We start from the raw sequence: 23,349 nt of genomic DNA, 5'->3' as shown, positions 1-23,349 counted from the left end.
CTGGTCTCGTTTCATGGTAAGTAATGGAGTTGGTTTACATGATCATTAAGGTCTATCCTAAGTGCAAAATCTCTGATTCTGATTCTATTGCCTGTCCAGATCCTCTTGGTCATAGACCCGGTGTCACAATAGCTATAAACAAGAGCCACAGAACTGATGTGTCCTGGATGTAGGCAATGTAAATTTAGGACCAGACTGGGGCAGATCTTGGGTGTCTCAGGATGGATCCTTCTTTGAATGGTGACGGTAGCCAATTCTCTACATCTGTGGTTCTCCTTCAGGCAACACAGTCCTGGTTATTCCCTCTGCCTCCTGGAGATCTTGTGAGGACTATTACTAAGAAACAATTGCAAAGCACACTGTGAGTGTGGACTGCTATGGAGATGCAACTAAACAAAAATAGTAACAATTTTAATGATGGCTCTGTCATTTGGGAAGCTGTATAGTCATCATTGTAACGCTTTCGTTCACTGAAGGAAATATAGTTCTTATGAAAATATTGGCTTGAAAACTTCAACAGGGAGGACATTTTCAGGTGAAGACCTCGCTTGAAACCCTGCAGATATTTAGTTTCTGGGAGTAACGTATAGCACTTGTTTGGTAATCCAGGAAAACATCCTTGGTTCTACCATTAGTGGTAACGCCCATCCTGTCCTATGCCCCTCCTCTGTTGTAGACAATGAGAATGGCCCAGTTTCTAGACAGCCAATTCAGATTGAGGTTTCACTTAACTTTTTCCTTCCTATGACCTTTTTTGGAAACTGGCTTTTATTTATTTATTTAAAAAAAAATTTTTTTTTCTTTTAACGTTTATTTATTTTTGAGACAGAGAGAGACAGAGCATGAACAGGGGAGGGGCAGAGAGAGAGGGAGACACAGAATCTGAAACAGGCTCCAGGCTCTGAATTGTCCGCACAGAGCCCGACGCGGGGCTCAAACTCATGGACCACAAGATCATGACCTGAGCCGAAGTCGGACGCGTAACCGACCGAGCCACCCAGGCGCCCCGGAAACTGGCTTTTAAAGGAAGAACAAAGTGGGTGAGGTTTAGAGAGTAAGAAGTCCTCACTTTCTGGGGGGAACTTACTTTTCTGTTTGCGTGTACCAAGACTGACTTGTAAGTAAGTCTGACCACCAGATCATCCTCCTAGGGAGAGAAACCTGCTAGGTAGAGCTCTATGGGAGCCTGGGAGTTTAGGGGGGCTGTCCTGTGACGGGGACCTTGGGGCTTTAAGTACCCATCTCTTGACCCTGAGGAGGCTTCAAAAACTCTTCTTTAGTCATTTTCACTTACATCATTCAGAAAAAAGAAATTTATTCTGTACTTATTCTGTGCCAGAGTCTTTGTTAGATCAGCATTTTTCTTCCAGGATTCACAAAATTAAGTATGCAAGATGAGATGATATCTTTTGGCAGGTGAGTGGATACGCTTTAGAAGCCTGGAGTCTGTGAGTCCAAAGAGTCATGGTGGTGCTTTTCATTTGAAAACTGTTTTATACTTCACAAAGAGCTCTCACTTGCATTGTCTCATTGGCCCCACACTTTACCCACAGATGTAGTGATTACTGTCCCTTTTCACAGTTGAGGGCCCTGAAAAGGTTGAGTGGCCAACCTACAGTCACAAAACAGGCAGAGCCAGCACTCTAACTCACTTTTCTGTTCCAAGTCCAGTCTTCTCTTTCCACGGCATTTAGGTGCTCATCCCTCTTACTTCCACCAAACACCAAGCAATGGGGCTGAAAAAGATCATCTTTAAAGGTCTTTCCAGCCTCAAACACCCTGTAATTTATTGATTCTAAGATTTTTTCGTTTCAAAGAAAAAAAAGATGAAAAAAGAAATGGTTTGAAATATCTCCTGGCCCTCTCCCCTTCTCCTCCAATGAGACGTATTTGGTTCTGTGACATATAGGAAAACGGTGAAAGTGATCAACATAGTTGAGCACATGGTCAGTGGTGGAGTCTGGATATGGACTTTAGCCATGTTCTTGCCATTGTACCATGAAGATAAGAAACATCTATAAACATCTTTGGGACCAACTTTAAAATCATTTCAGGTAGTTGCATCTGACAGAATTGCTTGAATGAAAAAATAAGCATGACTCTTCCCTGTGAATTTTCAGGGGATGCAGTGATTTGTTTTTAGGTTGTAGAAAGCCTCTTCAGAGGAATAAAGTATGCATAAACCATTATGTACAGAAGCAATTGAGCCTTTTGTCTTAACTCATGGCCTATTTAATTATAACCTGCTTTTAAATTCCATGACAGTAAGCAGGAGGAAAGGACCTAACATATAACATAGCCTTCTGGTATTATAATACAGTATCTCATTTAATCCTCTCATCAAACCTGTGAGGTAGGTATTCTTATCACATTTTACAGAAGAGGAAGTCAAAGTCCAGGGAGATTAACCAACCAATCTGTGTAAGATTTCGAGGTTACCAGATTGCAGAAATGAGATTCAGAGCCTTGACTCAAGCAACTATGGGCTGTCTCTTTTTTTTTAGTGTGACATCTTCCTTTTCTTTGCTCTTTTTAATTTCTAAGTTTTTCTGCCTTGTCTTGTTAGTCTATTGAAGGACCTAGAAAGATATATTGAGGGATGCACCGGAGACACTATCTAGGTTAAACTCTTACGTTATAAAAGTGGAAACAGGCTGAGAGAGAGGAAGTGTCAGGGCTGCAGGGTCACATGGAGAGTTTGTGTGAGTGTGGGAATGAAGATGAAAACTCCATTTCGTAATTTCTAGTTCAAAATGCCAGACTACCTAGTGACACTGGCTTCTCAGTAAAGAGGGGAAAGCTGAAGAAACAAGGTCTCCCATGACTTCTCACCTAAAAGTAAAAAAAGGAGCTAAAAAGAATGAAACCTCATTCAAGTGAACACAACCAGTGAAAGCATTCAACAACAATCCCCTAAATAAGCAGATAAGCTGAGATAAGTTTAGTAAGGCCATGAACAAAGAAGCTAGTCTTAGACTGGGAGTGGGCAGTTCAGTGGGGAGGGAGGAGGGAAAATTCTAGGCTGAGCAAAGGTTGTGGGGTCAAATAAGTGAAAGTAGAGCTTTGAGGCTGGAGCTCAGAGAGGCAGGGGCAGTGGAAGTGGCAAGATGAGGATGGGAAGGGCGGTAAGAGCTAGACAATCAGGGTCCTGTGTAGAGCTCACTAAGGTCTTTACCCATTCAACTTTGGGTAAACTTTGGACAAGTGCTCTGGCAACTCAGGGAGCAGAGGATGGTTGTGGCTGTAATAGAGGAATTCAAGTTGGCACAAACCTGTAGCAGGAAGGGACAGCTTCATGTTGAGCTGCCAAATCCCCATTAGGCTGTGATTCCCTCTCTTTGCCTTAGCTGTTTTGTTCCCTAATTTATGTGCTTTGTTGTTGTTGTTGTTGTTTCTAAAGTCCCTTTCTCTTTTCTCTTGGGATGGTGGCCCATAGGGCTGTGCCCCCTCTTTGCCTTCTCCGTTGGCACTGTGCCCTTCTTTTGGTCTTTCACAGATGCACTTTATTTAGTTATTATTATTTTTTAACGTTTTATTTTTGAGACGGGGAGAGACAGAGCATGAATGGGGGAGGGTCAGAGAGAGGGAGACACAGACTCCGAAACAGGCTCCAGGCTCTGAGCTGTCAGCACAGAGCCCGATGCGGGGCTCGAACTCACGGACCGCGAGATCATGACCTGAGCCGAAGTCGGCCGCTTAACCGACTGAGCCACCCAGGTGCCCCTTCACAGGTGCACTTTAAAATCAGAGTTCATCAGAGTGCTTCCTGTGTCAAGTCCATGCCCGTCTCACTTTTTTCTTCTTGCTGGCTAATTGTGATTGTCTAATCAGAAGGGCACTGTAAAGAAATTCCCTTTTCTTTTGAGTCTTTTTCCTCATGGAGTCATAATTGTTTCTGGTCTGAACTTGTTTCACAATTAAAAAAAACAAACTTGGATTACTTGTTTTGGATTCTAAAACATGATTATTAAATATTGCTAGGGAAATATACAGAATATAAAAAGAAAATAAAACCCATAAATAATTAAATAAGCAGAGGTATTCACTATTACTATTTTGATGTATTTTCTTTCATTCTTTCTTTTTTCAAGGCATATATACACTTGTTTTTATACAAATGGGATACTCTGAGCATTTCAGTACTTGCTTTGCTAAAATCTGGGGAACATGTATGTGGTAGGCTCTACTTACCAAAAATCCATTTGTGGGATTACTTGGTAAATATATGTCGTCATTTCCTAGTCTCCCTTGCAGTTGGATTAGGGACACGTGATTTTTTTGGCCAAAGCACTGTGAGCAGGAAGTGCTACGTGATGTGTTTTACTTCTAGGCTTATGCAATCAAGGGCCAGTGAGTGCTTCTGTCATCTCCAACTTCCTTTGATGCAGCAATTTTGGAAGTCACATATCCCAGACGGTGTGGCTACAAATGGATGAGGTGTGGTTGCAAATGCAAGAGACTAGAACAACCTGCATTTGACTTTGCATGAATGAGAAACAGATCCTTAATTGTGTGAAGTCACTGAGATATCAGAATTTGTTACTGTGGTATAACCTGACCTATTGTGACTACTACTATGAATAACTATCTTTCCCTTCTCTATTACAGACTCCAAGGTGACATGCACTTTATCTCAAAATTCCTCTTTCACAGAATTGATTCCTTCTTGTACAGAAATGTGTCTGGATTGGTAGTCCTCTTATAACATTCTCCACTCTCTGGGAGATGAATTTTCAGATAAGGTGAATCAAGAACCTAATCAGATGCTTTCATTTTGGCCAAATTCTGCTTCCAGATAGAAAGATATGTTAGCTGTGAAAATAAAACGGCCAGTGATAAACTGTTGAGCTAACATCCCAGATAGAAATCTCATAACAATTACATTAAACATCTAACATTTATATGGTGCTTTATAGTTTTTTGAAGCATTTTTTAATAAGCATCAATATAAACATCATTATAATGTGAAGCTGACTTATTTGCATACAAATAATCAATAGCAAAGCATATGCATGGTTCTCTCCTCCCTCCTTTTGGTATGAATTCCTGGCTGCTGGGAGGATGGGCCCCTAATTAGAGCAACTGTGGCACAGGGCAGGAAATGGCAAGTGTGGCACACAGGGTGGTTGGAAAAGCAAGAAAAGCAAGAGACTTGGATCTGGCTTTGACCCTAACCACTTGTTGTGTGACCTATGACATTATTACATGTCTCAGAGCTTTCCTTGTCTATAAAGAGAAGAAGAGGTTGGACTGGATGACTACTGGGATTTTTCCAGCTGTTGCTGTTCATTCCATACTTCATGACTACCCCGAACATGACCATGGTCTGCTTCATGCTGTTATGCCCAGAATTCGTGATCCCCAAATACCGCCAGGGAGCCGAGTCCGATGCAAAAGCAAAAGAGCCTTTATTCGAGCTAGCTCGAGCTCAATCCCCTACCTGCACCGACGCAGCGGTGAGATACCGGGGAGAGAGCGCGTTTCAAAAGGACAAAGGTTTTATTGGGGCCTAGGGGCAGTTGGTGAGGTAATGGCTATGGCCTCAGCCGATTGGCTGGGGAAGGGTCAGAGTCCTGTTAGGCAGGTGGGGGGGGGGGGGAGTTACTCAAGGGGAGGAGGTGTGGTCAAGGTGAAGGACACAGAACAAGATGGAGTCGGCCGTCGTAGGCCCGCCCTTTCAATGCTACCTCTGTGCTCCTGAAGTGTTATGTTTGGTTACATAAGGACCTTCCTAGATTCATTCCTTACTATTCTTTTGTAGAGTCTTTCTCTGTCACATGTATAGTTGCGTTACAAATGAGTACATGCTTTTTCATTACTTCACTGGCCAGTTTGATTTGTCACTCTGAGTATAAATAGAAACAAGTTCCATTTCTAATACAGAAATATATAACAGTTGCTGATAAATTAGAAGGAAATGACAGTTTTACTCCATTGATGAGGACTCAGGCTTGATGTAGATAAAGGATCATCTGGGGCCTTGATTACCCTTAAGAGTCAAGAGGCTAGACCAGTTTTGGAGTATTTTGATGAAAAAAAAAAAAAAAGAACATCCGAGGAAGAAATGTGATCTTAACTTTCTTGTTTTTGCACTCTGCCCTCCATGGGATCTTAGTGCAGTTCCCAGTAGGTCATCATATCCCCCTCAGCATTGCTCAAAGGCACTGTAGCTCCCCTGGGAGAGGAAGAGCAGACTGAGAGGGCCTGGACTCAGGACCTGGGGTGCAGAGGAGAGCAGGAGTTCCCACAGAGCAGAGTTGAATGAAACCTTCCTGAAGCCAGCTTGGGAATCTGCTTCACTGTGAGGCATTGTGTTAGAAGCCGTGGGAGGGAGGTGGCAAAGAACCTCACTTACCCTTAATAAGCTTTCAACTTGTGGGGAAGATCTGTGCAGATGACTGTAGGGCAAAGTCCTATAATAGAGGCAGAACAGACAGATGGGAAGCGAGTGGCTAAAGCTAACACAGAGAATTAGGGAGGAATTCATGGAGATTGCATTTTAGGTGTGACTTGAAGAGGTAGGTTTGAAGAGATAGTGGAGAATGGATATTCCAGGCTGAGGAAATAGGATGAGTAAAGGCATAAGGCATAGCATTTCATGTCAGTGTCTCTTTGTGTGGCCTTGGGCAAGTTGCTTAGCTTTTAGAACTTTGGTTGCCTCATCTATAAAGCTGGACTAATGATTCTTACTCCATAGGGTTTAGGAAGGATTAAATGAGGTTGTGTTTGTGAGAGTGTTTAATTTAGTGTTAGTTTCCTTTCTCCGCAAATGTCCAACATTCTCCTGATTCTATATCTTTGCTTAGACTGTGTCCCCTTTGGGATTTATCCCCTCTCCGCTATCTTTGGAATTTAGACCTTTCTTTACTCTGCTGGTCCAGGCCCCTCCTTGGCATAGAACGAAAAACAGATTTGCTGCGGGGAATTTCAAATGTGGCTAACCAAAAATCAGGTTATAATTAAAGGAATTCTAAGTAGAATGAAAGCTTGTCTGTAGTGGTTATATGAGACTGGAATAATTATTAAGGATTATCAGTTCACGCAGTCATTCATAGAAGATGGTGCTCCTTGATCCAGAAACATTCTTGGAGCCAAGAACTGAGTGGTCATTGAGACAAACCAGTTCTGAACCTCACAGAACATCTCTGCTAGTGAAGAAGCACATATAATCATAGTTGTGGTGGTTTTTAAGAAAAGGGTAGTGTGGGATGCTGTAGAGATATACGCAAGGGGTGGAGGCAGGGAGGAGAACCTAATCTAGTCTGAAAGGTTACAGTGAGTCTCTCTGAGAAAGCAGCATCATGGATGGGAAGGGTAAGATTTAGCCAGATGAAGGTGCAGGTAGATGTAGGGAAAGAGATTTGTGTCTCAGTCAATGAGAGCTGCATGTGCGTAGGCCCCAAAGGTAGTTTATTGGTGGTATTAGAGAAACTGAAAAGGGCCAGTGTGGCAGAAGCCTAGAGACTGAGGGGCAAAATGGTAGGAGGTACTGCTCAAGAGGTAGGCATAGCTGGGTCATAGGCAACCTGTAAACAGATTAAGGACATTGGATTTATTCCGAAGGCAGTTTTGAAGTGTTTTAAGCAGGGAAGTGGCAAACTTAGTTTTGTGTTTTTAAAAGATCTGTCTGGAGGGGCACCTGGGTGGATCAGTCGATTAAACATCTGACTCTTGGATTCGGCTCAGGTCATGATATTGTGGTTCGTGGGTTCGAGCCCCACATTCGGTTATGCACTACAGTGTGGAGCCTGCTTGGAATTCTCTCTCTCTCTCTCTCTCTCTCTCTCTCTCTCTCTCTCTCTCTCTCTCCCTCCCTCCCCCCATTTGTGCTCTCCCTCTCTTTCTCTCTCTCAAAATAAATAAATAGATAACTTAAAACAAATAAAAAGATCTGTCTGGATTCTAAAGAGGAGAGAGCAAATCTGGGGAGAAGGCTAATGAACTGTCTGGGTGAGAAATGAGGATGGCTTTGGACTTGAGGCAGTGGAGATGGAGGGGAGTGGATACATTGGAATTATGAGAAGTGTGGAATCATCACAACTTGGTGATTGGTTAGAGGTGGGGCATGAGGAATATAGACGGCTCAAAGAAAAGTGCACCCCCTTAGATGGATATTTAAGTTCTATGTATCCTGGAAGCAGCAATGAGGAATACTGAAACACAATTTTCTGAGAGAAATGCTGGCAGAATTGGAGAAAATGGTGTGGCTTGTGAGGATCCCATGAGGCAAATCCCATGGGACCTACATGCATGAATTTGGAGCTTGGAAGAGGCATGGACATCTTGGGAGTCGGTGAGAGGCCCAGGGCTGGGTGTGGAAGTGAAGCACACCCACCAGTCAGCATGTGTGCACCCAGGAGTGGCAGTCAGGGTGACCGGGAAGAGGCCAGGCATGTCGGGAAGAAATGTGGAATGTGGTGTCCTGGGAGTCAAGACAGCTGACTGCGCTGGTCCATCCATGTGGAGATGCAGTTGGTGTGGTGCACCCTTGCCAGTGCAGCCAGGAACATGGCTGGCTCACTCGGGGCTCACCTCGTTGCTCCTTCCAGCTTCTTCTGACCTTGTTTCAGCACTTTATTTTGAATCATCCAGTGTCCTGTTGTGCCCCCAGATCCTTCTTGACTTGGAGGAAAGTGATCTGGTAAATCTTTGATGCAAAATTTCCAGGACTTAATGTGGCGCAACTTGCAGATATTTATGTCTTTTAAAAGATGAGCTTGGAAAAAAGCATGGCTTTACTTTGGGCCTGGGAATTTTGCTTTTAGGAGCACTGCTGACCCACTGAGAAAAGCAAATGCGTGGGCATTAAGGTGCAACGAGATTTACAATTTACAAAATTAAGATCAGGCAGTATAACACTTTGTTCAATACTTGAATAAATATCCTTAAACCCTGTTCAGACTAGAAATAGAAGAGGAAAGAAACATTTAGTGTAATATTTAAGAGACGGAGCGCTATGTTGGAATAGGAAAAGATTGGAGAGGTAGGTGGGGTGGGATCAAATTGCAGGGGGCCTCGCCTAGTGTGTGATGTCTAGACTTTCATTTATAAGCAACAAGGAACACCTCGAGTGTTTTGAGCAGAGTACTGACGTGATGCTAAAGATTCTCACTGTGGTGAGCTTAATGGATTAGTCCAGGAAATGAGTGAATCTGAAAGATTGGTCTGCTCCTCCTGGTGACAGACTCCGAGGAGAGCCTGGGCTGAGGGAAGCAGCTATGGGGTGCCACAGAGGGAATGGACCTGAGAGGCCCGTACAGGAAAGGAAGAACTGATGTGATACGTCCTGGGTGCTCAGGAGAGCAGAAAGAAGACTCTAGGATGACATCGAGACAATAGAAATAGAGAAATCTAGAGGAGGAAATGGTTTGGGGAGGAAAAGGATGATTTAGTCTGTGGATAGTTTGAGTCACCATATAGGATAAACTTAACTGAATAGGTAAACATTTCCCAGATTTCCCCATATTAGTTAGTTCTGCTTTGTTCGGGCCCTGGAAATTTCTAGAGAACTGAACTAGTGGCCTTGCAGACTTTGGAAAGAAGGAATTCGTAGAAACAAAGTGAAAAAAGGGGAAGTGACATATTCACTGTCTCATGGGTCTGAGGGAAGAAACAGGATTTCCTCAAATGCAGCCCGAGAGGCAGTGGATTACATTTTAAAGCCAAACTCCGCTATGTAAAATCAGAAAGTGTGGATTGATTAATAAGTAGTGTTTGGGAACCAGTGAACCATTTGGAAAAATAAAAAAAATTAAAAGATTACATTTTCTTCTTCATACCAAATTAAATTCCAAATAAATAAAAGGCTTAAACATAGGGGAAAAAAAAAAGAAATAAAATTAACACAAGAAAATAAAAGCAAATTTATCTAATCCTGGGGATAAATTTCCTTAGGATGAATTTCTAAAAGGGGAATTGAGGGTCCCAAGTTTATGGTACCCTATTGCCAAATCGCCCTCCAGGAAGATTGTGTCTTTTTACATTGCTACCAGCATTGTGTGAAAGTGCCTGCTTCTCTACCTTTCCATCAGTGCTGGCTATTTTCACTCTAAAAAACATTTCATTAATTTCCTGTTAATGACTTTTACCTTTTTAATTAAAGGAGTTCAACTTTTATTGTTAGCTTTTAAGAGCTCTTCATAAAATAATAATGTAAACCAATTGACACAAATGAAGTAAATATTTTTTTTTTCCACTTTGGTCTGCATTTCAGTTACTGAGCAGTATATGTGTTATGATTCCACTTTATAAAAACCAAAAAGACCAGTTCTATATCCACCAGTATGTCAACAACAGAAATATTTTGGTAGTGGGATCACAGATGTTTTCATTTTCTTATTTGTGATCTTCCTTATTTTAAAAAATGTCTACAACAAACATATATTACTTTTGTCACAATAAGCAAAACATTTAAAACATGTTGCAAACATTTAAAAAACATTGAAAACATTTAAAAAATGTCTTTCCCAATTTTCTGTGAAACTTTTATGAAGAGAGCTTCCTCTGGCCTTAGGAATATTCTCTTCTGGACTCTTAAAGGTGGCAAGGGTGGGAAGTGAGCTTCTCTTTTTATTGGATACCTTCGTGGCTGTTGGGTAGTAGACCCCTGTACAAAGTCCTTCCAGTTTTTCTCTCTCCATCTGAGCTGGCCTCATGCTCAGCATTACTTAATATTCTGGGAAATCTTCTGACCCAGCTGTCACCACTATAATTGAGCCAGGCCCTAGAACTTTATCGCCGTCCACTTGGGTTGCCTTAATGCAATCTCTGTTAAAGACTAATTTAGCATTTTCTGTTTCAACTCTTCAGTTTCATTAAATGAAGTCTTTAGAAAACTCCTAGTATGAGCCTGACCTACTTTCTAGAATTTAGGAGCTATTTTCCTAGTCCCACCTCTTCCTCAGGGTATGAGAGTACCTTCGGTTGCATTTCTGCAAAGACGAGGCTGATTTGAGAGAGGGGACTCTTGTAACTTTGTGAAGCAGCCCCCTCTGCAGCTGGAGAGCTGATGTTCTTCCTCTGGTGGACCAAAAGCTATGAGCTACTCTGTGAGTCCCATCTGTTTATCCAAGGTATGCCCTCAGAGTTGCAAAGATGTTCTGGTACTGTAGGAGAGCCCCTCAGGAATGTGAGACGTCTGTTATGTGCTCCCCTGAGTCTTCTCTACCTGTTCCTCACCCAGCTTGTTTCTTCTTAGACCCCTCATTGAGCTAGTCACTCTCTACAGTGCAGGGTCAGTGAGCCCCGGGCCCTCCTGAAATACAGTGGACTTGCAAATACTTCTGGTGTAAAGGACAGGGTGGGCTGACCTCTACTTCTCATGGATTGGGCCTTAGTGGCTCTCTAGTGGAGCAGAGGTAAACCAGATTTTTCTTCTTTTAAATCCTCAGCAAGCTTGTCTCCAGAGGTAAGGCCCGGCCAAACCAGCTTGTAACTGATTCCATTTACTGTAAAATTCTGATCAATCAAAAAACAGGTTTTTCCTCCATGATTGGCACTGTTCTGGGTGCTGAAGAAGATACCAATGTAACTCTAGACTCTCTGGGCCTCCTTATACACCTCTAAGAGTGTCTGTAATGAGAAAGACTGACCATACCAAGTGTTGATGAGGATAGAAGAGATCTAGGACTTTTATACACTGCTAGTAGGAATGCAAAATGGTACAAACACTTTGGGAAACAGTTTGATAGTTTCTTTTCTTTTATTAAAAATTTTTTTTTTCATTTATTTATTTTTGAGAGACAGAGCACAAGTGGGAGAGGGGCAGAGAGAACGAGACACAGAATCCGAAGCACGGTCTAGGTCAGCACAGAGCTGTCAGCACAGAGCCTGACATGGGGCTCGAACTTACAAACCGTGAGATCATGATCTGAGCCGAAGTCAGACGCTTAACCGACTGAGCCCCCCCAGGCGCCCCTCTTTTTAAAAAAATTTTTTTCTAATGTTTATTTATTTTTGAGAGAGACAGACAAATAGTGTGAGCGGGGGAGGGGCAGAGAGAGAGGGAGGTACAGAATCTGAAGCAGGCTTCAAGCTGTCAGCAGCACAGAGCTCGATGCAGGACTCAAACTCACAAATCGTGAGATCATGACCTGAGCTAAAGTCGACCTCCCAACTGACTGAGCCACCCAGGCACCCCCACTTTGTTAGTTTCTTAAAAAGTTAAACATATAGCTACCATACGGGCTAGCCCTTCCACTGCCAGGTTTTTATTTACCCACAAGGAATAAAAGCATATTTTTATGCAAATATTCCTACAGGAATATTCATGGCAACTTTATGTGTCATTACTAAAAAGGAAACAACTCAATGTCATCAACAAGTGAATGAACAAACAAACTATGGTACATTCATACAATGGAATACTGTTCAGCAATAAAAAGGAATGGACTAATGATACATGCAACAATATGGATGAATCTCAAAATAGTTATGCTGAAAGAAACCCGGCATGAAGGAGTACACACTGTATGATTTCATTTATATGAAATTCTAGAAAATGCAAACTCATCTATGGGACAGAAAGCACTAGTAGTTGTCTGATGTTGGGGTGCAGGGATGGGGAGGGGAGGTTGTACAGGGGTATGAGGAAACTTTTGGGGGTAATGGATATGTTCATTCATGGGTATATGCTTTTGTCACAATGATCACATCGTACAATTTCAATTTGTGCAGTTTTTGCTAAAAGACTATTCATAGAAAAATAACAAGACTCTGTGGGCCTCACAACTGTGTGGATGTAAAGGAAGTGTAGTAACAGTTCGCTCCAGCTTCCCTGGCCCCTGTTCCCTTATGACCAGGACCTCGGAAGCTCATCCTGCAGATCTCACCTGGCTTATCGCTGAGTTCTCTGAGGCTGTCTCACATATAAACCAGTCTGGCAGCTGGTACTCACATGGTGCCGCCCTTGTTGCTGCTTTGAGCTACCTGTGATGCTTTGGGCACAACACTGGCTTTGCTGCAGGGACCAACCGAGAAGGCTGATGTCTTCACCAGAGGCCTGTCTCCCAGAGGGGCTGTGTGTAGGTGTACTGGCACCAGGGCTATTCTGCGTTTGTGTTGAAGAGGAAAGAACGCATCCCTACTGCCTTCCTCTGTGTCCTGGGTACTCTTACATCCATGGGTCACAGAGTCTCTGGTGAAATAACTCCTATAAGCCTCCTTCCTCTGTGATTTCCTGTGCCTGAGCAAAGACATCTGCTAAAATTAATTAAGAGGGCACAAGTGAGCAAGGGGCAGAGAGAGAGAGAGAGAAAGAGAGTGCAAACCCTTGAAGGTTGGAGAGAGAGAGAGAGACAAGTGAGGCTCACCCAAAGTAGGGCTTGAGCTCACCTGATGTGGGGCTCAAACTCACAAACTGTGAGATCATGACCTGAGCTGGAGTCTGATGCTTAACTGACTGAGCCACCCAGGTGCCCCTAAAATTTAGCTTTTTTAAAGTTTATTTATTTTGAGAGAGAGAGAGAGAGAGAGCAGGGAAGGGGCAAAGAGGGAGACGGAATCCCAAGCAGGCTCTGCGCTGTTAGTGCAGAAGAGCCCCATGCAGCGTTCAGTGACCGTGAGATCATGACCTGAGTCGAAAACAAGAGTCAGTCACTTAACTGACTGAGCCACCCAGGCACCACAACAAAGGCATCTACTAAAGAAGGATGCCACACTGTTTTCTCATGGCTGATTCCTCTGCAAGTTCTCCCACCCCTGCATACAGATCAGCTCATGCCAGTGAATGACTTCCTGCTGCTTGCCCCATCCACTCGTCTGACCTGCTTGGACAAGTTGTATCCAAGCACCAGTACCACTTAGACCTCAGCAGGGTACTCCCACCCCCTGAGGAGGCTTGGTCTCTCTGGCAAGCCCCAGATATGGAAGGCTTTCTCCATTTCCCACTGCCTCTTCCTAGATTCCGGGTCAGGGGAGGTAGGGTAGAAGATGGAGGGGAAGGAGGAAAGAGTGAAGGAATAGACATTTTTCCCTTCCTAGAGCCATAGGTCAGGCTGAGCAGGGGAAGGTGAGAAACTTTGAATTAAGTGTGAAATTGTGTTCTTCTTCCTTCTGCCCTCTCCTCATCCATTTTATCATGAAAATTTTCAAACACACAGATAAGTCTAAAGAATAGCACAATGAACATCTGCATACTCATCTTCCTCAGACAGTGTCCTCAATGTTTTGTCACATTTGCTTCACATGTGTGTGCATGGCAGGCTAATGTTTGGCTGGACAAAGAATTCTAGGCTGGGGGCTTGGGTCGCTCAGTCGGTTCAGTGCCCAACTTTGGCTCAGGTCTGTGAGTTCGAGCCCTGCATCGGGCTCTGTGCTGACAGCTCAGAGCCTGGAGCCTGCTTTGGATTCTGTGTCTCCCTCTCTCTCTCTCTGGCCCTCCCCTGCTCACGCTGTGTCTCTGTCTCTCTCAAAAGTAAGTAAACATTAAACAAAAAAAAGAATTCTAAGTTGAAGTTAGTTTTCCCTTATGATTTTGAAGGCATTGCTTCATTTTCTTCTAGCCTCCAATATTGTTGCTGAGAAGTCTGATGCCATTCAAATACCCAAATATTTCCATGTGACTGTTGTTTTCTATCTGGAATATTTTATATCTCCAGTGTTCTGAAATCTCATGATGGGGGTCTTTTTCATTCATTATTCACTATATTTCATTACAATCTGAAAACTCTTGTTTTTCAAGTTCTGAAAACTTTGTTAATTATTTGATTAAGTGCCCTTTCTCTCAGTTTTTTTCCATCCTTTCCTTTTCTCTGGAATCTCTATTTTCATCTTTTTACTCTCCTGAACCTGTCCTCTAATATTCTTATTGGTTCTATCCTATCTTTATGCTTTTGGATTACTTTCTGGGAGATTTGCTTAATATTATCTCCAACTCTTTTATTAAGTTTTCATTTCTCTTATCATATTTTCTTGTTCTTTGAATATTCTCCCTCCTCTCTCCCCCATAGTATTTTGCTCTTGTTTCTTGGGTCTATTATCTTATTATTATTTTTTTAGTATTATTTTTTAAATTTATTATTTTTGAAAATTTAAATCCAAGTTAACTTATAGTGTAATAATGATTTCAGGAATTGAATTTAGTGATTCATTACTTACATATAACACCCTGTGCTTATCCCAACAAGTGTCCTCCTTACTGCCCATTGCCCATTAGCCCACCCCTCCCCCAACACCCTTCCAGCAACCCTCAGTTTGTTCTCTGTATTTAAGAGTCTCTTATGGTTGAAACAGGAGGGGGAAGATGGCTGGGCTCACCGCGTCCTACTGATCACTTAGATTCCACCTACACCTGCCTAAATAACCCAGAAAACTGCCAGAAGACTAGCAGAACGGAGTCTCCGGAGCCAAGCGCAGACGAGAGGCCCACGGAAGAGGGTAGGAAGGGCGGAGAGGCGGTGCAGGCTCCACGGACTGGCGGGAGGGAGCCAGGGCGGAGGGGCGGCTGGCCAAGCAGAGACCCCGAGTCTGGCTTGCAAAAGCGGAGGGGCCGGACGGAGTGTGTTTGGACAGCGAGCAGGACTTAACATCTGGAAGGTTATAAGTTAACAGCTCTGCTCGGAGAGCGGGAAGGCTGGAGGACAACGGGAGGGAGAGTTGTTGAGCCCCGGATGACAGAGCTCAGCTTGGCGGGGAACAAAGGCGCCCGCCAGCGCCATCTCCCTCGCCCATCCCCCAGCCAAAATCCCAAAGGGAACCAGTTCCCGCCAGGGAACTTGCTGGCACCGCACAAACACCCAACGCTGTGCTTCTGCGGACCCACACCTCCGACGGTGGGCCTGACTCCCTCCTGCTGCTGCAGGGCCCCTCCTGAAGCGGATCACCCAAGGAGAAGCGAGCTGAGCCTGCCCCTCCCGTCCCATGCACCTTGCCTGTCTACCCCAGCTAATATGCCAGATCCCCAGCACCACAAGCCTGGCAGTATGCAAGTAGCCCAGACGGGCCACGCCACCCCACAGTGAATCCCGCCCCTAGGAGAGGGAAAGAGAAGACACACACCAGTCTGACTATGGCCCCTGCGGTGGGCTGGGGGCAGACATCAGGTCTGACTGTGGCCCCACCCACCAACGCGAGTTATTCAAGCACAGGGGGAGTGCCCTGCAGTTCCGCACCACTCCAGGAACTATCCAAAATAACCAAACGGAAGAATTCCCCTCAAAAGAATCTCCAGGAAATAACAACAGCTAATGAACTGATCAAAAAGGATTTAAACAATATAAACAGAAAGTGAACTTAGAATAATAGTCATAAAATTAATCGCTGGGCTTGAAAACAGTATAGAGGACAGCAGAGAATCTAATGCTACAGAGATCAAGGGACTAAGGAACTGTCAGGAGGAGCAAAAAATGCAATAAACGAGCTACAAAATAAAATGGAAATGACCATGGCTCAGATTGAAGAGGCAGAGGAGAGAATAGGTGAACTAGAAGATAAAATTATGGAAAAAGAAGCTGAGAAAAAGAGAGATAAAAAAATCCAGGAGTATGAGGGGAAAATTAGAGAACTAAGTGATGCACTAAAGAGAACTAATATACACATAATTGGTATTCCAGAGGAGGAAGAGAGAGGGAAAGGTGCTGAAGGTGTACTTGAAGAAATAATAGCTGAGAACTTCCCTGATCTGGGGAAGGAAAAAGGCATTGAAATCCAAAAGGCACAAAGAACTCCCTTCAGACGTACTTGATCTTCTGCATGACATATCATAGTGAAACTGGCAAAATACAAGGACAAAGAGAAAATTCTGAAAGCAGCGAGGGATAAATGTGCTCTAACATATAAAGGAAGACCTATAAGACTTGTGACCGATCTCTCTTCTGAAACTTGGCAGGCCAGAAAGGATTGGCACGAGATCTTCAATGTTATGAACAGGAAAAATATGCAGCCGAGAATCCTTTATCAAGCAAGTCTGTCATTTAGAATAGAAGGAGAGATAAAGGTCTTCCCAAACAAACAAAAACTGAAGGAATTTGTCACCACTAAACCAGCCCTACAAGAGATCCTAAGGGGGATCCTGTGAGACAAAGTACCAGAGACATCGCTACAAGCATAAATCATACAGACATCACAATGACTCTAAACCCATATCTTTCTATAATAACACTGAATGTAAATGGACTAAATGCACCAACCAAAAGACATAGGGTATCAGAATGGATAAAAAAACAAGACCCATCTATTTGCTGTGTACAAGAGACTCATTTTAGACCTGAGGACACCTTCAGATTGAGAGTGAGGGGATGGAGAACTATTTATCATGCTACTGGAAGTCAAAAGAAAGCTGGAGTAGCCATACTTATATCAGACAAACTAGACTTTAAATTAAAGGCTGTAACAAGAGATGAAGAAGGGCATTATATAATAATCACAGGGTCTATCCATCAGGAAGAGCTAACAATTATAAATGTCTATGCACCGAATACGGGAGCCCCCAAAATATAAAACAATTACTCACAAACATAAGCAACCTTATTGATAAGAATGTGGTAATTGCAGTGGACTTTAACACTCCACTTACAGAAATGAATAGATCATCTAGACACACGGTCAGTAAAGAAACAAGGGCCCTGAATGATACATTGGATCAGATGGTCTTGACAGATATATTTAGAACTCTGCATCCCAAAGCAACAGAATATACTTTCTTCTCGAGTGCACATGGAACATTCTCCAAGATAGATCATATACTGGGTCACAAAACAGCCCTTCATAAGTATATAAGAATTGAAATCATACCCTGCATACTTGCAGACCACAATGCTATGAAGCTTGAAATCAACCCCAGGAAAAAGTCTGGAAAACCTCCAAAAGCATGGAGGTTAAAGAATACCCTACTAAACAATGAGTGGGTCAACCAGGCAATTAGAGAAGAAATTTAAAAATATATGGAAACAAACGAAAATGAAAATACAACAATCCAAACGCTTTGGGATGCAGCGAAGGCAGTCCTGAGAGGAAAATACATCACAATCCAGGCCTATCTCAAGAAACAAGAAAAATCCCAAATACAAAATCTAACAGCACACCTAAAGGAAATAGAAGCAGAACAGCAAAGGCAGCCTAAACCCAGCAGAAGAAGAGAAATAATAAAGATCAGAGCAGAAATAAACAATATAGAATCTAAAAAAACTGTAGAGCAGATCAACGAAACCAAGAGTTGGTTTTTTGAAAAAATAAACAAAATTGATAAACCTCTAGCCAGGCTTCTCAAAAAGAAAAGGGAGATGACACAAATAGATAAAATCATGAATGAAAATGGAATGATTACAACCAATCCCTCAGAGATACAAACAATTATCAGGGAATACTATGAAAAATTATATGCCAACAAACTGGACAACCTGGAAGAAATGGAAAAATTCCTAAACACCCACACGCTTCCAAAACTCAATCAGGAGGAAATAGAAAGCTTGAACAGACCCATAACCAGTGAAGAAATTGAATCGGTTATCAAAAATCTCCCAACAAATAACAGTCCAGGACCAGATGGCTTCCCAAGGGAGTTCTACCAGACGTTTAAAGCAGAGATAATACCTATCCTTCTCAAGCTATTCCAAGAAATAGAAAGGGAAGGAAAACTTCCAGACTCATTCTATGAAGCCAGTATTACTTTGATTCCTAAACCAGACAGAGACCCAGTAAAAAAAGAGAACTATAGGCCAATATCCCTGATGAATATTGATGCAGAAATTCTCAATAAGATACCAGCAAATCGAATTCAACAGCATATAAAAAGAATTATTCACCATGATCAAGTGGGATTCATTCCTGGGATGCAGGGCTGGTTCCACATTCGCAAATCAATCAACGTGATACATCACATTAATAAAAGAAAAGATAAGAACCATATGATCCTGTCAATCAATGCAGAAAAGGCATTTGACAGAATTCAGCACCGTTTCTCAATAAAAACCCTCGAGAAAGTCGGTATAGAAGGAACATACTTAAAGATCATAAAAGCCATTTATGAAAAGCCCACAGCTAACATCATCCTCAGTGAAGAAAAACTGAGAGCTTTTTCCCTGAGATCAGGAACACGACAGGGATGTCCACTCTCACCGCTGTTGTTTAACATAGTGTTGGAAGTTCTAGCATCAGCAATCAGCAACAAAAGGAAATCAAAGGCATCAAAATTGGCAAAGATGAAGTCAAGCTTTTGCTTTTTGCAGATGACATGATATTATACATGGAAAATCCGATAGACTCCACCAAAAGTCTGCTAGAACTGATACATGAATTCAGCAAAGTCACAGGATACAAAATCAATGTACAGAAATCAGTTGCATTCTTACACACTAACAGTGAAGCAACAGAAAGACAAATAAGGAAACTGATCCCATTCACAATTGCACCAAGAAGCATAAAATACCTAGGAGTAAATCTAACCAAAGATGTAAAAGATATGTATACTGAAAACTATAGAAAGCTTATGAAGGAAATTGAAGAAGATATAAAGAAATGGAAAAACATTCTGTGCTCATGGATTAGAAGAATAAATATTGTCAAAATGTCAATACAGCCCAAAGCTATCTACACATTCAATGAAATCCCAATCAAAATTGCACCAGCATTCTTCTCGAAACTAGAACAAGCAATCCTAAAATTCATATGGAACCACAAAAGGCCCCGAGTAGCCAAAGTAATTTTGAAGAAGAAGACCAAAGCAGGAGGCATCACAATCCCAGACTTTAGCCTGTACTACAAAGCTGTCATCATCAAGACAGCATGGTATTGGCACAGAAACAGACACATAGACCTATGGAATAGAATAGAAACCCCAGAACTAGACCCACAAACGTATGGCCAACTCATCTTTGACAAAGCAGGAAAGAACATCCAATGGAAAAAAGACAGTCTCTTTAACAAATGGTGCTGGGAGAACTGGACAGCAACATGCAGAAGGTTGAAACTAGACCACTTTCTCACACCATTCACAAAAATAAACTCAAAATGGATAAAGGACCTGAATGTGAGACAGGAAACCATCAAAACCCTAGAGGAGAAAGCAGGAAAAGACCTCTCTGACCTCAGTCGTAGCAATTTCTTACTTGACACATCCCCAAAGGCAAGGGAATTAAAAGCAAAAATGAACTACCGGGACCTTATGAGGATAAAAACCTTCTGCACAGCAAAGGAAACAACCAACAAAACTAAAAGGCAACCAGCGGAATGGGAAAAGATATTTGCAAATGACATATCGGACAAAGGGCTAGTATCCAGAATCTATAAAGAGCTCACCAAACTCCACACCCGGAAAACAAATAACCCAGTGAAGAAATGGGCAGAAAACATGAATAGACACTTCTCTAAAGAAGACTTCCGGATAGCCAACAGGCACATGAATAAATGCTCAATGTCACTCCTTATCAGGGAAATACAAATCAAAACCACACTCAGATATCACCTCACGCCAGTCAGAGTGGCCAAAATGAAGAAATCAGGAGACTATAGATGCTGGAGAGGATGTGGAGAAACGGGAACCCTCTTGCACTGTTGGTGGGAATGCAAATTGGTGCAGCCGCTCTGGAAAACAGTGTGGAGGTTCCTCAAAAAATTAAAAATAGATCTACCCTATGACCCAGCAATAGCACTGCTAGGAATTTACCCAAGGGATACAGGAGTACTGATGCATGGGGCACTTGTACCCCAATGTTTATAGCAGCACTCTCAACAATAGCCAAATTATGGAAAGAGCCTAAATGTCCATCAACTGATGAATGGATAAAGAAATTGTGGTTTATATACACAATGGAGTACTACGTGGCAATGAGAAAGAACGAAATATGGCCCTTCGTAGCAAGGTGGATGGAACTGGAGAGTGTGATGCTAAGTGAAATAAGCCATACAGAGAAAGACAGATACCATATGGTTTCACTCTTATGTGGATCCTGAGAAACTTAACAGAAACCCATGGGGGAGGGGAAGGAAAAAAAAAAAGAGGTTAGAGTGAGAGAGAGCCAAAACATAAGAGACTCTTAAAAACTGAGAACAAACTGAGGGTTGATGGGAGGGGGGTGGTGGGAGGGAGTGGAGGGTGGTTGATGGGTATTGAGGAGGGCACCTTTTGGGATGAGCACTGGGTGTTGTATGGAAACCAATTTGACAATAAATATATATTGAAAAAAAATTAAAAAAAAAAACAAAAATAAATAAACATAAAAAAAAGAGTCTCTTATGGTTTGTCTCCCTCTCTGTTTTTATATTATTTTTGTTTCCCTTCCCTTATGTTCATCTATTTTGTAACTTAAATTCCACATATGAGTGAAATCATGTTATTTATCTTTCTCTGACTGACTTGTTTCACTTACCATAACACCCTCCAGTTCTATCCACGTTGCTGTAAATGGCAAGATTTCATTCTTTTTGACTGCCAAGTAATATTACATTGTATGTTTATATAGCACATCTTCTTTATCCATTCATCAGTTGATGGACACTTGGGCTCTTTCCATACTTTGGCTATTGTTGATAGTGTTGCTATAAACATGGGGGTGCGTGTGCCTCTTTGAATCAGCATTTTTTTACCCGTTGGATAAATACCTAGTAGTGCAATTTCTGGGTCATAGGGTAGTTCTAATTTTTAATTTTTTTGAGGAACCTCCATACTGTTTTCCAGAGTGGCTACACCAGTTTGCATTCCCACCAACATTGCAAAAGGGTTCCTCTTTCTCTGCATCCTCACCAACATCTGTTGTTGCCTGAGTTGTTAATTTTAGCTATTCTGACAGGTGTGAGGTGGTATCTCACTGTGGTTTTGATTTGTATTTCCCTGATGATGAGTGATGTTGAGCATCTTTTCATGTGTCTTTTGGCCATCTGGATGTCTTCTTTGGAAAGGTGTCTTTTCATGTCTTTTGCCCATTTCTTCATTGGATTATTTGGGTTTTGGTTGTTGACTTTGATAAATTCTTTATAGATTTTGGATACTAACCCTTTATCTGATTTGTCATTTGCAAATATCTTCTCCTATTCTGTTGGTTGCCCTTTAGTTTTGCTGATTGTTTCCTTCACTGTGCAGAAGCTTTTTATCTTGATGAGGTCCCAATTCTTCATTGTTGCTTTTGTTTCCCCTGCCTCTGGAGACATGCCAAATAAGAAGTTGCTGCAGCTGAGGTCAAAGAGGTTGTTGTCTGTTTTCTCGTCTAGATTTTGATGGCTTTCCTGTCTTACATTGAGGTCTTTCATCCATTTTGAGTTTATTTTTGTGTATGGTGTAAGAAAGTGGTCCCGGTTCATTCTTCTGTATGTTGCAGTGCAATTTTCCCAATACCATTTGCTGAAGAGACTGTCTTTATTTCATTGGATATTCTTTCCTGCTTTGTCAAAGATTCGTTGGCCATATGTTTGTGGGTCCATTTCTGGGTTCTCTGTTCTGTTCCATTGGTCTATGTGTCTGTTTTTGTGCCAGTTTTGTGCCAGTCTGTTTTGTGCCAGTACGGTACTGTACTTCAAGCTTTGTAGTACAGCTTGAAGTCTGGAATTGTGTTACCTCCAACTTTGGTTTTCTTTTTCAGGATTGCTTTGGCTGTTCAGGGTCTTTTCTGGTTTCATGTAAGTTTTAGGATTGTTTGTTCTAGCTCTGTGGAAAATGCTGGTGTTATTTTGATAGGATTGCATTGAATGTATAGACTGCTTTGGGTAGTATAGACATTTAACAATATTTGTTCTTCCAATCAATGAGCATGGAATGTTTTTCCATTTTTTTGGATCTTCTTCAGTTTCTTTCACAAGCTTTGTATAGTTTTCAATGTACAGATGTTTCAACTCTTTGGTTAGGTTTATTCCTAGGTATTTTATGGGTTTTGGTGCAATTGTAAATGGGATCAATTCCTTGATTTCTCTTTCTGCTGCTTCATTTTTGGTGTATAGAAATGCAACCAATGGGCCTATTATCTTATTACTCTGTGGATATCCATAATAGTTTTTTTTAGGTTTCCTTCTCTTTGCATAGTCTCTTTCTTCTTCCTGCTTTTTAAAAAAATCCAATATAATTAACATACCGTATTATGTTAATTTCAGGTGTACAATATGGTGATTCAATAATTCTATATATTATTTGACACTCATCATGGTAAGTGTACTCTGAATATTCTTTACCTATTTCACTCATCTCCCCACCACCCTCCATTCTGGTAACCACCAGTTTTTTTCTCTATAGTTAAGAGTCTATTTTTTGGTTTGTCTCTTTTTTCTTTGCTAATTTGTTTTGTTTATTAAATTCCATATATGAGTGAAATCATACTGTATTTGCCTTTCTTTCACTGACATTTCACCTAGCATTATACCCTCTAGATCTATCCACGTTGTTGCAAATAGCAAGATCTCATTCTTTTTATGGCTTAGTAATAATCATGT

The 23,349-nt window shown here is 41.9% G+C and overlaps 1 protein-coding gene across 1 annotated transcript in view; it reads left to right on the top strand.

Annotated features, from left to right (window-relative positions):
- The window catches only part of IL36G (interleukin 36 gamma), a 157,105-nt gene that overhangs the window by 4,135 nt on the left and 129,621 nt on the right, over positions 1-23,349 (top strand). The window lies entirely within an intron of this gene.

The sequence above is a fragment of the Panthera pardus genome, unplaced genomic scaffold, assembly GCF_024362965.1.
Source record: "Panthera pardus isolate Hobbes unplaced genomic scaffold, ASM2436296v1 HiC_scaffold_26, whole genome shotgun sequence".
NCBI lineage: Eukaryota > Metazoa > Chordata > Mammalia > Carnivora > Felidae > Panthera > Panthera pardus.
Note: the sequence above shows the minus strand (reverse complement) of the source record. Positions and strands in the feature narration are given on the sequence as shown.